The sequence below is a fragment of the Mesoplodon bidens genome (genome assembly GCF_964165515.1).
Source record: "Mesoplodon bidens genome assembly, chromosome: X".
Taxonomy (NCBI): domain Eukaryota; kingdom Metazoa; phylum Chordata; class Mammalia; order Artiodactyla; family Ziphiidae; genus Mesoplodon; species Mesoplodon bidens.
Genome location: NC_138163.1, coordinates 90130945 through 90145475, shown reverse-complemented (window position 1 = coordinate 90145475; position 14531 = coordinate 90130945). Strand labels below are relative to the sequence as shown.

Sequence of the window (14531 nt, the reverse complement as noted above, 5' to 3'; positions counted from 1 at the left end):
ATGGATCTCGAAGCGTGAGACTTGTTTAACCTTGGAAAATACTGCCAAACTATTTCTTAAGAGGCCATAATTGCGTTCCTTCAACAATGAGTTAAAGTTGCTGTTGTTTCCTATCCTCCAGTATTTGATGTTTTCATTTGGGGAGGAGGTTAGCAGTTCTGATAGGTATGTACTCCTGTCTTATTGTTTTCATTTGTAATTCCCTAATGGCATATGAAGTGTATCATGTTTGTGTTAACTTACTTATTATCTGTATACCTTCTTTGAATGTACACTTGTCCCACTTGTCCAAAATACAACCCAGAGAAGACCATCTGTACTGCTCCCGGACATTTTAAACTGCCTAATGGACCATTCAGGCTCTGGAAAAAGGATTCCATACAACTTCCTCCACCTTGTGGGTAGAAATATGTTTTAGTCATGGTCTGTATATTTTCACACTGGACTGAAGCCTTCCCTTGCAGACAGGCTACTGCCTCTTCTGTGGCTAAAGTCCTTTTGGAAAAGATTATCCCTATCTGGGGAACTTTTCTCAAACTTCATAGTGATCGAGACACCCATTTTACTGGTCAGGTACTTCAACCAGTCTGCACTGTTTGGCCAGTTTTGCAGCACTTTCACTGCACTTACCAGTCCTCTGGTTAAGTCAAACGCACTAACGGTATTAGTAAGACTCAGTTGGCAAAATTTGTAGAGGCCCTCCAATTACCATGGCCAAAAGCATTGCCATTGGTCCTTCTGAATCTCAGATCCACCCCTTTTGGAACTCACAAACTCTCACCCTCTGAGATAGTCACAGGATAGTCACTTGGCTGCTGCCTCTTTTGACCCACAACTGATAAAAGGAGAGATACTCTGATATTTCAAAGGCCTAATTGCTTCCATTATAAATAACCATGTTTTGATAGAGCAATCTTTTCACAGTGTGCTTTCAGGAGAGGAAGATACTAAGCATCACACCTTGCAACCTGGAGATTTCATCTATTGGAAAAGACACTTCCAGAAGGACTCTCTTCAACCATACTAGGAAAGGCCCCTTTCAGGTACTGCTAGCAAACCCTTGTGCCACCAAGCTCCAGGGAATAGACGCTTGAACTCATGTGACACACCTAAAGAAAGCACCAATCCTGACTGGACCTGCACATCATCTGGTGATCTGAAATAAGAGGTTTTCTGAAATTGAAGCAGACAATAACTGATAAGACAGCTTTCCCAAGATATCCAGACTAGGCCTGTTGGAAGTTTGTCTGCCAAACCCCTGATGGTGGCATAATGTTTCAGATGATCTCCTATGTCTATGATCTTGATAACATGAACTTTAGATAAAAAGTGCCTGACAATTCTCCCTCCTGCCCCTCCTTGTTTCTCTAATGTGACTTCAATTGTTTTCCAAACTGTGCACTTTCACTCTAACATGTGATACTACACCCAGGAAAGGTCCTTCCTGGCACTGAGGGACAAAAAGCTGCTGAAACAGGAAAATCGGACTGTTGATCAGTGATGCTTTCAGAGAAAGATCTTGATCAAAGGGGAGGAGTGTAAAAATTAATAAAGAGAACCTTCAATTAATATAGAATCGGGAGGCTAGAAGGGTGAGCTCTCACACCGTATGACGACAACAGAGCCCAAGAGGAAGAAGAAAGACTTCCTCTTCTTGCCTGGCAAGAGCTCAGCCAATGAGAGACTGTCAGGACTCAGCCAATGAAAAGCCACCACACTTCCAACTCTCAGCCTCCAATGGACACTTTGTTTACTATAGACTTCCTACCTTCCTCTTCCTCTCTTTGAAAGAGTTATCCTCTCCCTGTTGAGGGGATTTGCACTTGGCTCACCATGGTTGCAGACCCTGAATTGCAATTCTTTGTTATTCTGGAATAAACCCATTTTTGTTGGGGCCATACCCGACAGTCTATTTGTTTTAGGTAAACGCAATCTTAACACTAGTCTGGATAGACCTGCAGGACTTTAGTGTCCTCTAAGTACTAGCATTCTAGTCCTGGCAGCCTTCTTTTTCTCACCTGCCATAACATAAAAGCAAAACAAACAAACAAACACCACAGCAGTCTTTTTTGTCTGGGTTTTAACATCATGCGGTTGTCATTTTGCCTCAAGTTACACAAAATGCCTGACCCATATAGAGGGCACACCAGGGGTTTGAATAGGACCACGGTTTTCTGAGAGAATATTGAGAGAGTGTCCTTATGAGGCTGTGAATCTCCCCAACCAAGGAAGAGGGATGGAAGGTGGGTCCTCTCCTCACATCCACTCAAGAAAGGAAAATAGTGTTCAAGACCACTCCCTAGAGCTTCAAGCGGGCCTCCTCTCCACCAGAAACCACGAGGTTCTGTGACGTGCTGGCAGGAGCATGGGGAGGAGTGCATTTGTCCCGCCCCCCAGCTCAAGACCCCTCTACGAATGCCCCACATCCCCCACAGTGAGACATCACCACGGTAGCCATTGTGTGTTCTGCATCCCCTTGCCCCAGGAGACCCCACAGGCCTCTCCAAGTGTCTCAGAGTGAAGCCAGAGATCCCTTGGCCCTGACCCACAACCCTCTTGGAGAGGCTCCTGCCTCCAGCCCCTCCCCCACCTTCCAGCATCAGAGGGCCAAATTTCCCTCAGATTCTCTGAGAAAGGAGAGCAAGGAGGGCCTCATGAGTGAGGCTTGAGAGGCCTTCCTTACGGAGGTGGCGGCTTCCGTCTCCCCTCAAGCCTCGCAGAAACACCTGGCATCCTTGGGAGGTGGAGATCCGCCCCAAGCCCTAAGTGCTGGCAACCTCAGCGGGGATGTGATCCCCAAGGCTATCGTGGCGTGCGCCACGGGAAAGCTGCCCAAGAAAGTCATCGCTAAGAAGGTGTGAGGCTCCACCAAGTGGTTGAACATGAAGAATGGGTACGGTTTCATCAGCAGGCCTGACACCATGGAAGGTGTGTTTGTTCACCACACGGCCATCCCCCAGAACAACCCTCGCAAGTTCGAACGCGGCATGGGCGACGGCGAGACTGTCGAGTTTCACATGGTGCAGGGCGAGCAGGGCACCGAGGCCGCTAACGTGAGCGGGCGCCCCAGTGGAAGGATGCTGCTATGCTGCAAACAGCCCCCGCTTCCGCCAGGGATTCTCTATCCACGGCCGAGCGCTGCCACCACGCGGTCCCAAGGGCGCTGAGCATGATGTTGACAAAGGCGAGGGCAGCGGCGAAGGCTTAAACATGGCCCAGGGCCTGAGGCGCCTTCTGCCTGGCCACCCCCAAGACCAAAGTCCTCGGCGCTTCCTGCCCTGCCGCAGGGCCCCAGCCGTGACACCCTGCCCATCGATCCTGGCTACCACCAGCGGCCCACGGCCCGACCACCTGCCAGGGTACACGCAGACCACAAAGGCCGAGGTCGAGCCGCGGCGGCGTCTGGGCCCCAGCTACCTGCTGATCCGCCTTAGGGGCGGAGGCACCACTCTTGGTCCAAGACCCTCACCAGGCATCTTTGCAGAGCTGGAGGCGGAGCACAGGGAGAGCGAGCACGACGCCGGCGTCGATCTGCAACAGAGGCCTCCTCCAAACTATGGATCCCGCTGCCCCAATAACCTGCGCCACCACCCACAGCAGGCGCCTGGCGTCCAGGGCCAGGATCTGGAGAGAAGAGAGGGCAAGATCAAGAAGAGCCCTACTGAAACACCTGCCTTTGCTGCTGTGGACAGGAAGAGCAGCACCCCTGAGGAGGAGAACCCCCTAGTCATGGATGCACCCTCTGGCGCCCGGGCCGAGTAATAGCTCGGCTCCCTCCCCTGGGACTCCCTGGCCTGGGCTGCAGGTGATGTCCCCTTGAGGAGATAATGCCCTTTGTTGCAATGCAGTCCAAACATCCACACTGACTGGTAGATTTGTGCCCTGAGAAAAATACATGCCCCTTTCCCAGGGTTTGAGGAAGGATAAATTACAAGACCTATGTATTTCTAAATTCCCTCATACCATCTGCCTTGGTAGTTTCTGTACACACACACACACACACACACACACACACACACACACACTCACACCTCTGAATCTATTCTTTTTAAAATCTGACCAGGACCACAGCTATTATTCTGCATCCCCAGGTGAATGAGTTGAAGTAATTTTAAAAATTATTTTTTATTTTTAACACAAAAACAAAGATTATCTAATATTGAAGATGTTCTGACATTGCTGTTGTGATATTATTCACCTGAGTGGTGAGTTTCTCAATAAAACATTTCATGTTGCTTTTATCTGTTATCACTGTTGTCTGAAACATTTTAAACCCTACTAGCCCATAATTGTGTTGAGACCATCCTTTCAATCAGTTTTAGAATGAGTTTTAGCAAAGATCCTACATATTGTTCTCTTTACAAGCCATGGATATAAGACTAATTCTGGACTCACAGGCTGAACGTCTTGGGGTATTCTAAAGGATAAGAATACATGAATAAAAAAGTACACCCATCTCTTTCATTTCCATCCTCTTCCCCTGCCCTGGAATTTGAGCAATAAATCGGGAGGGTGGGCCCAACTACCCACACTTACTGCATAGGTAGTACTCTATGAGGCAAAACACAGAAAACTGAGCACATCACCATGACACTTAAGAAATGTGGCTCTCTGGAAACAGAATTTACCTCTCTGTTTTTTTTTAATGGATTCAATCTAATAACATTTAAGTACATAAAAGAAAATGGGCATGAGGGGCTGGTGGGGTGTTGGAAATGAGAGATGCTGGTCAAGGTGTACAAACTTTCAGTTGTAAGTTGAGTAAGTTCCAGGGAACTAATGCACAGCATGAAGACTGTAGTTAACAATACTGTATTGTATACTTGAGAGTTGCTATGAAAGTAGAACATTAATGTTCTCACCATGACAAAAACAAAAAGAATGCTAATTATGTGAGGTGAAAGATGTGTTAATTAACCTTATTGTGGGTAACATTTTACAATATATACCTGTATAAAATGATCACATTGTACATCTTAAACTTACACTACATTATATGTCAGTTATCTCTCAATAAATCTGGGGGAAAATCTGAAGGAAAAAAAGAATAAATTAATTAATTAATTAAAAAAAGAAAAGAAAGTGAACGTGGAAGCAGGTATAATTTTTGTTGTGCATACCTCTGGATCTGAAGAGAAACACCTAGTCTATATTTTCATCTGTGTTTCCTGGTTGAGTTCATCCACGGTGCCTGTGGAGGATTCCTGGAAAGCTTAGCAGGTGCGGTTCAGCCCACCTCAGGCCTTTCCCATTAAACAGAGTAGCTCTGACTGGGAATGTCATTCCCAGCCTGGTCTTCATTTGAACATATGTTGGGGTTGATGGATGGGAGGCAGGAGTTGGTTTTGGGGGTGGGGGTGGGGAAAACGGGCAATCAATAAATTTGAAACCAACAGGGGTCTTTAAAACCTCATTTTACAGATTTAGGAAATTGGAATATAAGTAGCAGGATCAAAATAATTTTCCCATTTAATGTTGAGGCATTTTACACCACATTATAGTCTAGCATAATGTATTTGGAGAGTCAGTATTCAATCATTCATTATGGCTAAATATCCTCAATCAATTCAAGTAGAAACAGCAGAGATTCCTCATTCAGAGAATATTTGAGTGCCCACATGTGCACGACCCTGTCAGGCACTAGGAGTGGCATCATGATGAAGAAGATGGTCCTTTCTCTCAAGGAGCCCACGGCCTAGTGGAGAGTGAGACAAAACTGGCAATGGCTACACAATGGAATGAGTGCTCTGGTGGAGTTAGCACAGGATGTGAGAGGAAACAGAGGTGACCTAGATTGTGGCAGGGTTAGTTCCAGGCTAAAGGAACTACTACTTGGACACTTGAATTTAAAATTATATCTAGCAATCACCACAGAGCTCGGATTTGATAAAGTCATGTCGCCATACAGCTAGAAGTTGTTCCTCCAGACTCCTAGCCCAGTGCACTTCCCAATAGTCTTCAGAGACTAGCAGAGTGCACCAAATATCGCTAAGCATAAGAAATTATACTGATTCACAGCACCAAGAGAGAATGGGGGAAGACTTGAAGTGAGATTAAACCTGCTATTATTAGGAAATAATGCAGATCCCTCCAGGGTGCCATTTTATGCCAAAATAACAGGCATGGATATGGTGAGGGGAAATGTCTTCTGTATATACAAGGTTGGGTTCATAGGCTTCTCCCTGCTGTGTGAGGTATATGCATCAGGAGACATTGGATTGCTCAGCCTGGCCATGGAGCCTTCACTTTGGGGGAATGGAGGCCATAAAGGACCCGACTAAGGGATCTTGAATTTTCCCTGCTCACAAGGTGCCTGACAGGATCCATTAAGTGGAGTTGACCTGGTGATTGCTGGCTGGGGGTGGAGTGGGGGAGAACTGAAGGATACAGAGGCTGGTCACAGAAGTACATTTCTGGGGGTGAGTATATTTAACTGACAGCAGGAAATTTCTGCTGTTTCCCAGCTGCTCCAGGATTTAGGCATACTTAAGGGCAACTCCAGCAGCCCAGCAGGAGCCAAAGGCTACCACTTAAGACACAACAGAGAGATGCCTGGGCTGTCTCCAGGAAACTTTGATTTAAAACAAAAAACAAAAACAAAAGCAAAAAGAAATATATCCTTTGTGTTAATCCTCTTTCCTCCCTTTCACTCCCACTTCATGTACCAGATATTACTTGGTTTTCTTGACTGAAAAATGTGAACTTAGCAGTTATCTTTGTTTGGGCCATTGAAAAGTGACATGCCTCATCCTAAAGCCTTCAATAATAGCAGGCTTCCTTAGATATCTTTGATTGGGAGACCAAGTTCCAGAGAATATGGGTAGGAATGCATGACAGCATTGTCCCAGAATCCCAAGTGTCCTATTTCAATTGAATGTGAAGCCAAGGTGATGCGACTCCTCACCTTCCTAAGAGTAAGGTGGGTCATTAATTTGAAGCAGAAACCCCAGCAACAATCCTCTTTCTTCCTGTGACTTGCAGTATCAAGACAATGGCACTTCTGAATCACTTTGTGGATCCCCTTGATGTGAGAGGGGCATGCAGTCACAGGTGCCAGTTTGGATTTCCTTTTTCTCTTCTGTATTTGGAGCTATCTGCTCCCATGCTATTCCTGACTGGTTGGCTAGGTTCTGCTATTGTTTTTAATTGAAATATAGTATTTACAGTATTATGTTCATTTCAGTTCTACATCATAATGATTCAGTATTTTTGCAGATTATACTTCATTATAGGTTATTAAAAGATAATGGCTATATTTCCTTTGCTATACAGCATATCCGGTTGCTTATCTATTTTAGACATAGTAGTTTGTCTCTGGAAATGCTATACCCCTAATTTGTCCCTTTCCCCTTTCCCCTTGGGTCACCGCAAGTTTGCTTTCTATGTCTGTGTGTCAGTTTCAGTTTTGCACATACATCCATTTGTACTATTTTTCTGATTGCCCATGTAAGTAATGTACAGTATCTGTCTTTCTCTGTCTGACATTTTACAAAGCATAATATACTCTAGGTCCATCTATACTGCTGCAAATTGCAGTATTTCATACTTATTTATGTCTGAGTAATATTCCGTTAGGTAGATTTAGATACATAGATAAGATGCATACCTCATTTTCCCCCTTTTTAATTTTTTGTTTGTTTTTTTAAAGGTCAATTTTCAAAAGTTTCATACACCGATTTAATGTAATCCCACAATAACTCTTTTTTCCCCTTTACCCCTACATTGCCCCTTCCATCTTCCCTCTCCCCACTGGTAACCACTAGTTGGTTCTCTATATCTGTAAGTTTGCTTCATTTTTGTTTTATTCACTAGTTTGCTGTAGTGTTTAGATTCCACATAGAACTGATATCATACAATATTTGTCTTTGTCTGACTTATTCCATTTAGCATAGTGCCCTCCAAGTCCGTCCATGTTGCTGCAAATGGCAAAATTTCATTCATTTTTATGGCTGAGTAGTATTCAATTGTGTGTGTGTGTGTGTATGCATCATCTTCTTTATTAATCCATGTGTTGATGGACAGTTAGGTGGCTTGCATACCGTGGCAATTGTAAGTAATGCTGCTATGAGTATTGGGGTGCATGTATCTTTTTTAATTACTGTTTTTGTTTTGCTAAGATATATATATCCAGGAGTAGAATTGCTGTGTCATATGGTAGTTCAATTTTTAGTTTTTTGAGAAACCTCCATACTGTTTTCCACAGTGGCTGCACCAATTTACATTCCCACTAGCAGTGTACCAGGGGCCCCTTTCCTCTGCATCCTTGCCAACGTTTCTTATTGTGTTCTTTTTTTTTTTCTGTGTGGTAGGCGGGCCTCTCACTGTTGTAGCCTCTCCCGTTGTGGAGCACAGGCTCCAGACGTGCCAGCTCAGTGACCATTACTCATGGGCCCAGCTGCTCCATGGCATGTTGGATCTTCCCGGACCAGGGCACCAACCCGCGTCCCCTGCATCAGCAGGCGGGCTCTTAACCACTGCGCCACCAGGGAAGCCCTATTGTGTTCTTTTTGATGATAGCCATTCAGACAGGTGTCAGGTGATATCTCATTGTGGTTTTGATTTGCACTACCCTGATGATTAGTGAGGCTGAGCTTCTTTTCATGTCTGCTGGATATCTACCTTCCCTCTTGGGAAAATTGTCTATTCAGTTCTTCTTCCCATTTCTAAAGCAGGGTGGGTTTTTTTTTTAATGTTAAGTTTTTTGAGCTGTGTATATATGTTGGATATTGACCCTTTATTGGTCATATATCATTTGCAAATATCTTCCTCCATTCAGTAGGCTATCTTTTGGCTTTGTTGATGGTTTCCTTTGCTGTGCAAAAGCTCTTAAGTTTAATTAGGCATCATTTGTTTATTTTTGCTTTAGTTTCCTTTGCTTTAGGAGAGGGATCGAAAAAATTATGGCTGCAATTTATGTCAGAGAGTCTTCTGCCTATGTTCTCCTCTAGGACTCTTTTAGTATCTGGACTTACATTTAGGTTTTTAATCCATTTTGAGTTTATTTTTGGATACGGTGTTAAAGAATGTTCTGATGTGATTCTTTTACATGTAGCTGTCCAGTTCTCTCATCACAACTCATTGAAAATGACTGTCTTGTATTCACTGAATAATTTTTCCTCCTTCATTGTAGATTAATTGATCATAGGTGCCTGGGTTTATCATCTCTGGACTTTCTATGCTTTTCCATTCAGATATGTGTCTGTTTTTGTGCCAGTACCATACATTTTTTATTTTATTTTATTTATTTATTTATTTATTTGTGGTACGCAGGTCTCTCACTGTAGTGGCCTCTCCCATTGCGGAGCACAGGCTCCAGATGTGCAGGCTCAGTGGCCATGACTCACGGTCCCAGCCGCTCCGCTGCATGTGGGATCTTCCCGGACAGGGGCATGAACCCAAATCCCCTGCATCGGCAGGCGAACTCTCAACCACTGCGCCACCAGGGAAGCCCCTACCATACGTTTTGATTACTGTTGCTTTGTTGTCTGAAATCAGGGGGCCTGATTCTTCCAGCCATGTTCTTCTTTCACAAGCTTGTTTTGACTATTAGGGGTCTTTTGTGTTTCCATACAAATTTAAGAAACTTTTTGTTCTACTTCTCTGAAAAATGCCATTGGTAATATGATAAGGATCACATTGAATCTATAGTTTGCTGTGTGTATTATGGTCACTTTAAATATGAATAACAATATTAATTCTTCCAATCCAAGGGCATGATATCTCTTTCCATCTGTTTGTGTCATCTTCAATTTCTTTCCTCAGCATCTTATTGTTTTCAGAGTACAGGTCTTTTGCCTACTCAGGTCGGTTTATTCCTAGGTATTTTACTATTTCTGATGCAATGGTAAGCGGTATTGTTTCTTTAATTTTCCTTTCTGATAATTCCTTGTTAGTGTATAGAATTGCAACAAATTTCGTTATATTAATTGTGTATCCTGCATCTTTAAGATGTTCTGTGTATGGTATCATGACATATGAAAACAGGGACAGTGTTACTTCTTACTTTCCAATTTGGATTCCTCTTTTTTTTTTACTCCTCTGATTGCTGTGGCTGCACTCCCAAAACTGTGTTGAATTAAGTGGTGAGAATGGGCATCCTTGTCTTGTTCCTGATCTTAGAGGGAATGCTCTCAGATTTTCACTGAGGAGTCTGATGTTACATGTGTGTTTGTCACATCTGGCCTTTATTATGTTGAGGTATGATCCCTCTACACCCACTTTCAGGACAATTTTCTTTTTTTAATTGAAATATAGTTGATTCACAATGTTGTGTTACTATCTGCTGTACAACACAGTGAATCAGTTATACTTATTCATATATCCACTCTTTTTTAGATACATTTCACATATAGGTTATTACAGAGTATTGAGTAGAGTTGCCTGTGGTATAGAGTAGGTCCTTAAAAATCATATATATATATATATATATATATATATATATATATATATATATATATATATATATATATATATATATATATATATATATATATATAATGTGGATATGTCAATCCCAATCTCCCAATTTATCTCTCTCCCCCTTTCCATCTGGTAAGTGTAAATGTGTTTTCTACATCTGTAACTCTATTTCTCTTTTTTCAACAATTTCATTTTTACCATTACTTTAGATGCCATATAGCGATATGACGATATTTGTCATTCTCTGTCTGACTTACTTCATTCAGTATAACAATCTCTACATGCATCCATGTTGCTGCAAATGCCATTATTTCATTCTTTTTTACGGCTGAGTAGCATTCATTTGTATATATGAACCACATCTTCTTTATCCATTCCTTTGTCGCTGGACATTTAAGTTGCTTCCAGGTTGTGGCTATTGTAAATATTGCTGCAATAAACATCTGGGTGCATGTATCCTTTTGAATTATGTTGTTCTCCAGATATATGCCCTAGAGTGGAATTGCTGATTCCATGGTAGCTCTCTTTTTAGTTTTTTAAGGAACCTGCATACTGTTTTCCATAGTGGCTGTACCAATTTATATTCCCACCAACAATGTAGAAGGGTTCCCTTTCCTCCACACCTTCTCCAGCATTTATTGTTTGCAGCTTTTTGATGAGGGCCAATCAGACTGGTGTGAGGTGATACCTCATTGTAGTTTGGATGTGCAATTGTCTAATAAATAATGTTGTTGAGCGCCTTTTAATGTGCTTTTTGGCCATCTGTATGTCTTCTTTGAAGAAAGGTCCTTTTACAACATCCACCCAATTCTTGATTGGGTTTTCAGTTATTGTTGTTGTTGTTTTTGTGCTCTATGAGTTGTTTGCATATTTTGGAGATTAGTCCCTTGTCGGTTGCTTCATTGGCAAATATTTTCTTCATTTTTGGGGTTGTCTTTTCGTTTTGTTTATGGTTTCCTTTGCTCTGCAAAGCTTTTAAGTTTCATCAGGTTCCAATTGCTTATTTTTATTTTCATTACTCTAGGAGGTGGGTCAAAAAAGATGTTACTGAAATTTTTGTAAGAAAGGTTTCTGCCTATGTTTTCCACTAAGAGTTTTATAGTATCTGGTCTTATATTTAGGTCTTTAATCCATTTTGAGTATATTTTTGTGTATGGTGTTAAGGAGTGTTCTAACTTCATTCTCTTACATGTAGTTGCCCTGTTTTCCCAGCACCACTTATTGAGGAGACTATCTATTTTCCATTGTATATTCTTGCCTCTTTGTTATAGATTAGGTGACCATAATTAGTGGGTTTATCTCTGGACTTTCTATCTTTTTCCATTGGGCTGTATTTTTGTTTTTGTGCCAGTACCATACTGTTTTGATTACTGTATCTGTCTAATAGATTCTGATGTCTCCTTCCTTTCTCAAGATTGTTTTGGCTATTCAGGGCCTTTTACGTTTCCATACAAACTGTAAAATAGTTTGTTCTAATTATGTGAAAAATGCCATTGGTAATTTCATAGGGATTGCAGTGAATATGTAGACTGTTTTCGATTGTAGAGTCATTTTCACAATATTGATTCTTCCAATCCAAGAACATGGTAATTCTCTCCATCTGTTTGTATTGTCTTTGATTTCTTTCACCAGTATCCTATAGTATTCTGAGTACAGGTCTTTTGCCTCCTTAGGTAGAGTTATTCCTAAGTATTTGATTCTTACTGTTGCATGGTTAATGGGATTGTTTTCTTAAATTCCTTTTCTGATTTTTCATTGTTAGTGTGTATGAAAGCAAGAGATTTCTGTGAATTAATTTTTTATCCAGCTACTTTACTGAACTCATTGATTAGCTCTAGTAGTTTATAGCAGCAACTTTAGGATTTGCTATGTATAGTATCCTGTCATCTGCAAACAGTGACAGTCTTACTTCTTTTCCAATTTCAATTCTTTTAATTTCTTTTTCTTCTCTGATTGCTGTGGCTAAAACTTCCAAAACTATCTTGAATAATAGTAGTGAGGCCTTCCGGGGAAGATGGCAGAAGAGTAAGATGCGGAGACCACCTTCCTCCCCACAGATACACCAGAAATACAGCTACACGTGGAACAACTCCTACAGAACACCTACTGAACGCTGGCAGAAGACCTCAGACCTCCCAAAAGGCAAGAAACTCCCCACGTACCTGGGTAGGGCAAAGCGGAGAGATTCCAGCACAGAGGATCGGTGCCGAGCGGCACTCACCAGCCCGAGAGGCTTGTCTGCTCGCCTGCTGGGGCGGGCGGTGCTGGAAGCTGAGGCTCGGGCTTCGGTCAGAGCACAGGGAGAGGACGGGGGCTGGCGGCGAGAACTCAGCCTGAAGGGGGTTAATGCGCCACAGCTAGCTGGGAGGAAGTCCAGGAAAACTCTTCAGCAGCCGAAGAGGCAAGAGACATTTTCTTCCCCCTTGGTTTCCTGGTGCGCGAGGAGAGGGGATTAAGAACGCTGCTTAAAGGAGCTCCAGAGACAGGCGTGAGCCGGGCTAAAAGCGTGGAACACAGAGACGGGCGTGGGACGCTGGGGCTGCTGCTGCCACCGCCAAGAGGCCTGTGTGCGAGCGTAGGTCACTGTCCACGCCGCCCTTCCGGGAGCCTGTGCAGCCCGTCATTGCCGGGGTCCCGGGATCCAGGGAAGGCTTCCCTGGGAGAACGCACGGCGTGCCTCGGGCTGCAGCAACATCACGCCAGCCTCTGCCATTGCAGGCTCGCCCCGCATACCGTGCCCCTCCCTCCCCCCAGGCCTTAGTGAGGCAGAGTCTCCGAAGCGGCTGCTCCTTTAACCCTGTCCTGTCTGAGCGAAGAACAGATGCCCTCCAGCGACCTACACACAGAGGCGGGGCCAAATCCAAAGCTGAAAACTGGGAGCTGTGAGAACAAAGAAGAGAAAGGGAAATCTCTCCCAGCAGCCTCAGAAGCAGTGGATTAAAGCTCCACAATCAACTTGATGTACCCTGCATCTGTTGAATACATGAATAGACAACAAATCATCCCAAATTGAGGAGCCAGGAGTCAGTGCTGTGCCTCTGAGGTGGGAGAGCCAACTTCAGGACACTGGTCCACAAGAGACCTCCCAGCTCCACATAATATCAAACGGCGAAAATCTTCCAGAGATCTCCATCTCAACACCAACACCCAGCTTCACTCAACGACCAGCAAGCTACAGTGCTAGACACCCTATGCCAAACAACTAGCAAGACAGGAACACAACCCCACCCATTAGCAGAGAGGCTGCCTAAAATCATAAAAAGTCCGCAGACACCCCAAAACACACCACCAGACGTGGACATGCCCACCAGAAAGAAAAGATCCAGCCTCATCCACCAGAACACAGGCACTAGTCCCCTCCACCAGGAAGCCTACACAACCCACTAAACCAACCATAGCTACTGGGGACAGACACCAAAAACAACGGGAACTACAAACCTGCAGCTTGCAAAAAGGAGACCCCAAACACAGTAACATAAGCAAAATGAGAAGACAGAAAAACACACAGCTGGAGAAGGAGCAAGATAAAAACCCACTAGACCTAACAAATGAAGAGGTACTAGGCAGTCTACCGGAAAAAGAATTCAGAATAATGATAGTAAAGATGATCCAAGATTCTATTTCCAAGATCCAAAATCTTGGAAATAGAATAGACAAAACGCAAGAAACAGTTAACAAGGATCTAGAAGAACTAAAGATGAATCAAGCATCGATTAAAAACACAACAAGTGAAATGAAAAAATACTCTACATGGGATCAATAGCAGAATAACTGAGGCAGAAGAACGGATAAGTGAGGTGGAAGATAAAATAGTGGAAATAACTGCTGCAGAGCAAAATAAAGAAAAAAGAATGAAAAGAATGGAGGACAGTCTCAGAGACCTCTGGGACAACATTAAATGCAGCAACATTCGAATTATAGGGGTTCCAGAAGAAGAAGAGAAAAAGAAAGGGACAGAGAAAATATTTGAAGAGATTATAGTTGAAAACCTCCCTAATATGGGAAAGGAAATAGTTAATCAAGTCCAGGAGGCACAGAGAGTCCCATACAGAATAAATCCAAGGAGAAATACTCAAAGACACATATTAATCAAACTGTCAAAAATTAAACAC

General features: G+C 43.2%; 1 pseudogene across 1 annotated transcript in view; it reads left to right on the top strand.

The window, feature by feature from the left end:
- LOC308609406 (Y-box-binding protein 3-like) overlaps window positions 1-3762 on the top strand; it is a 55822-nt pseudogene extending 52060 nt beyond the window's left edge. The window contains exon 3 of the transcript in view: window positions 2688-3762. The product of the transcript in view is annotated as a Y-box-binding protein 3-like (transcript). The remainder of the gene's footprint in view (window positions 1-2687) is intronic.
- The last annotated feature ends 10769 nt before the right edge of the window (window positions 3763-14531 follow it).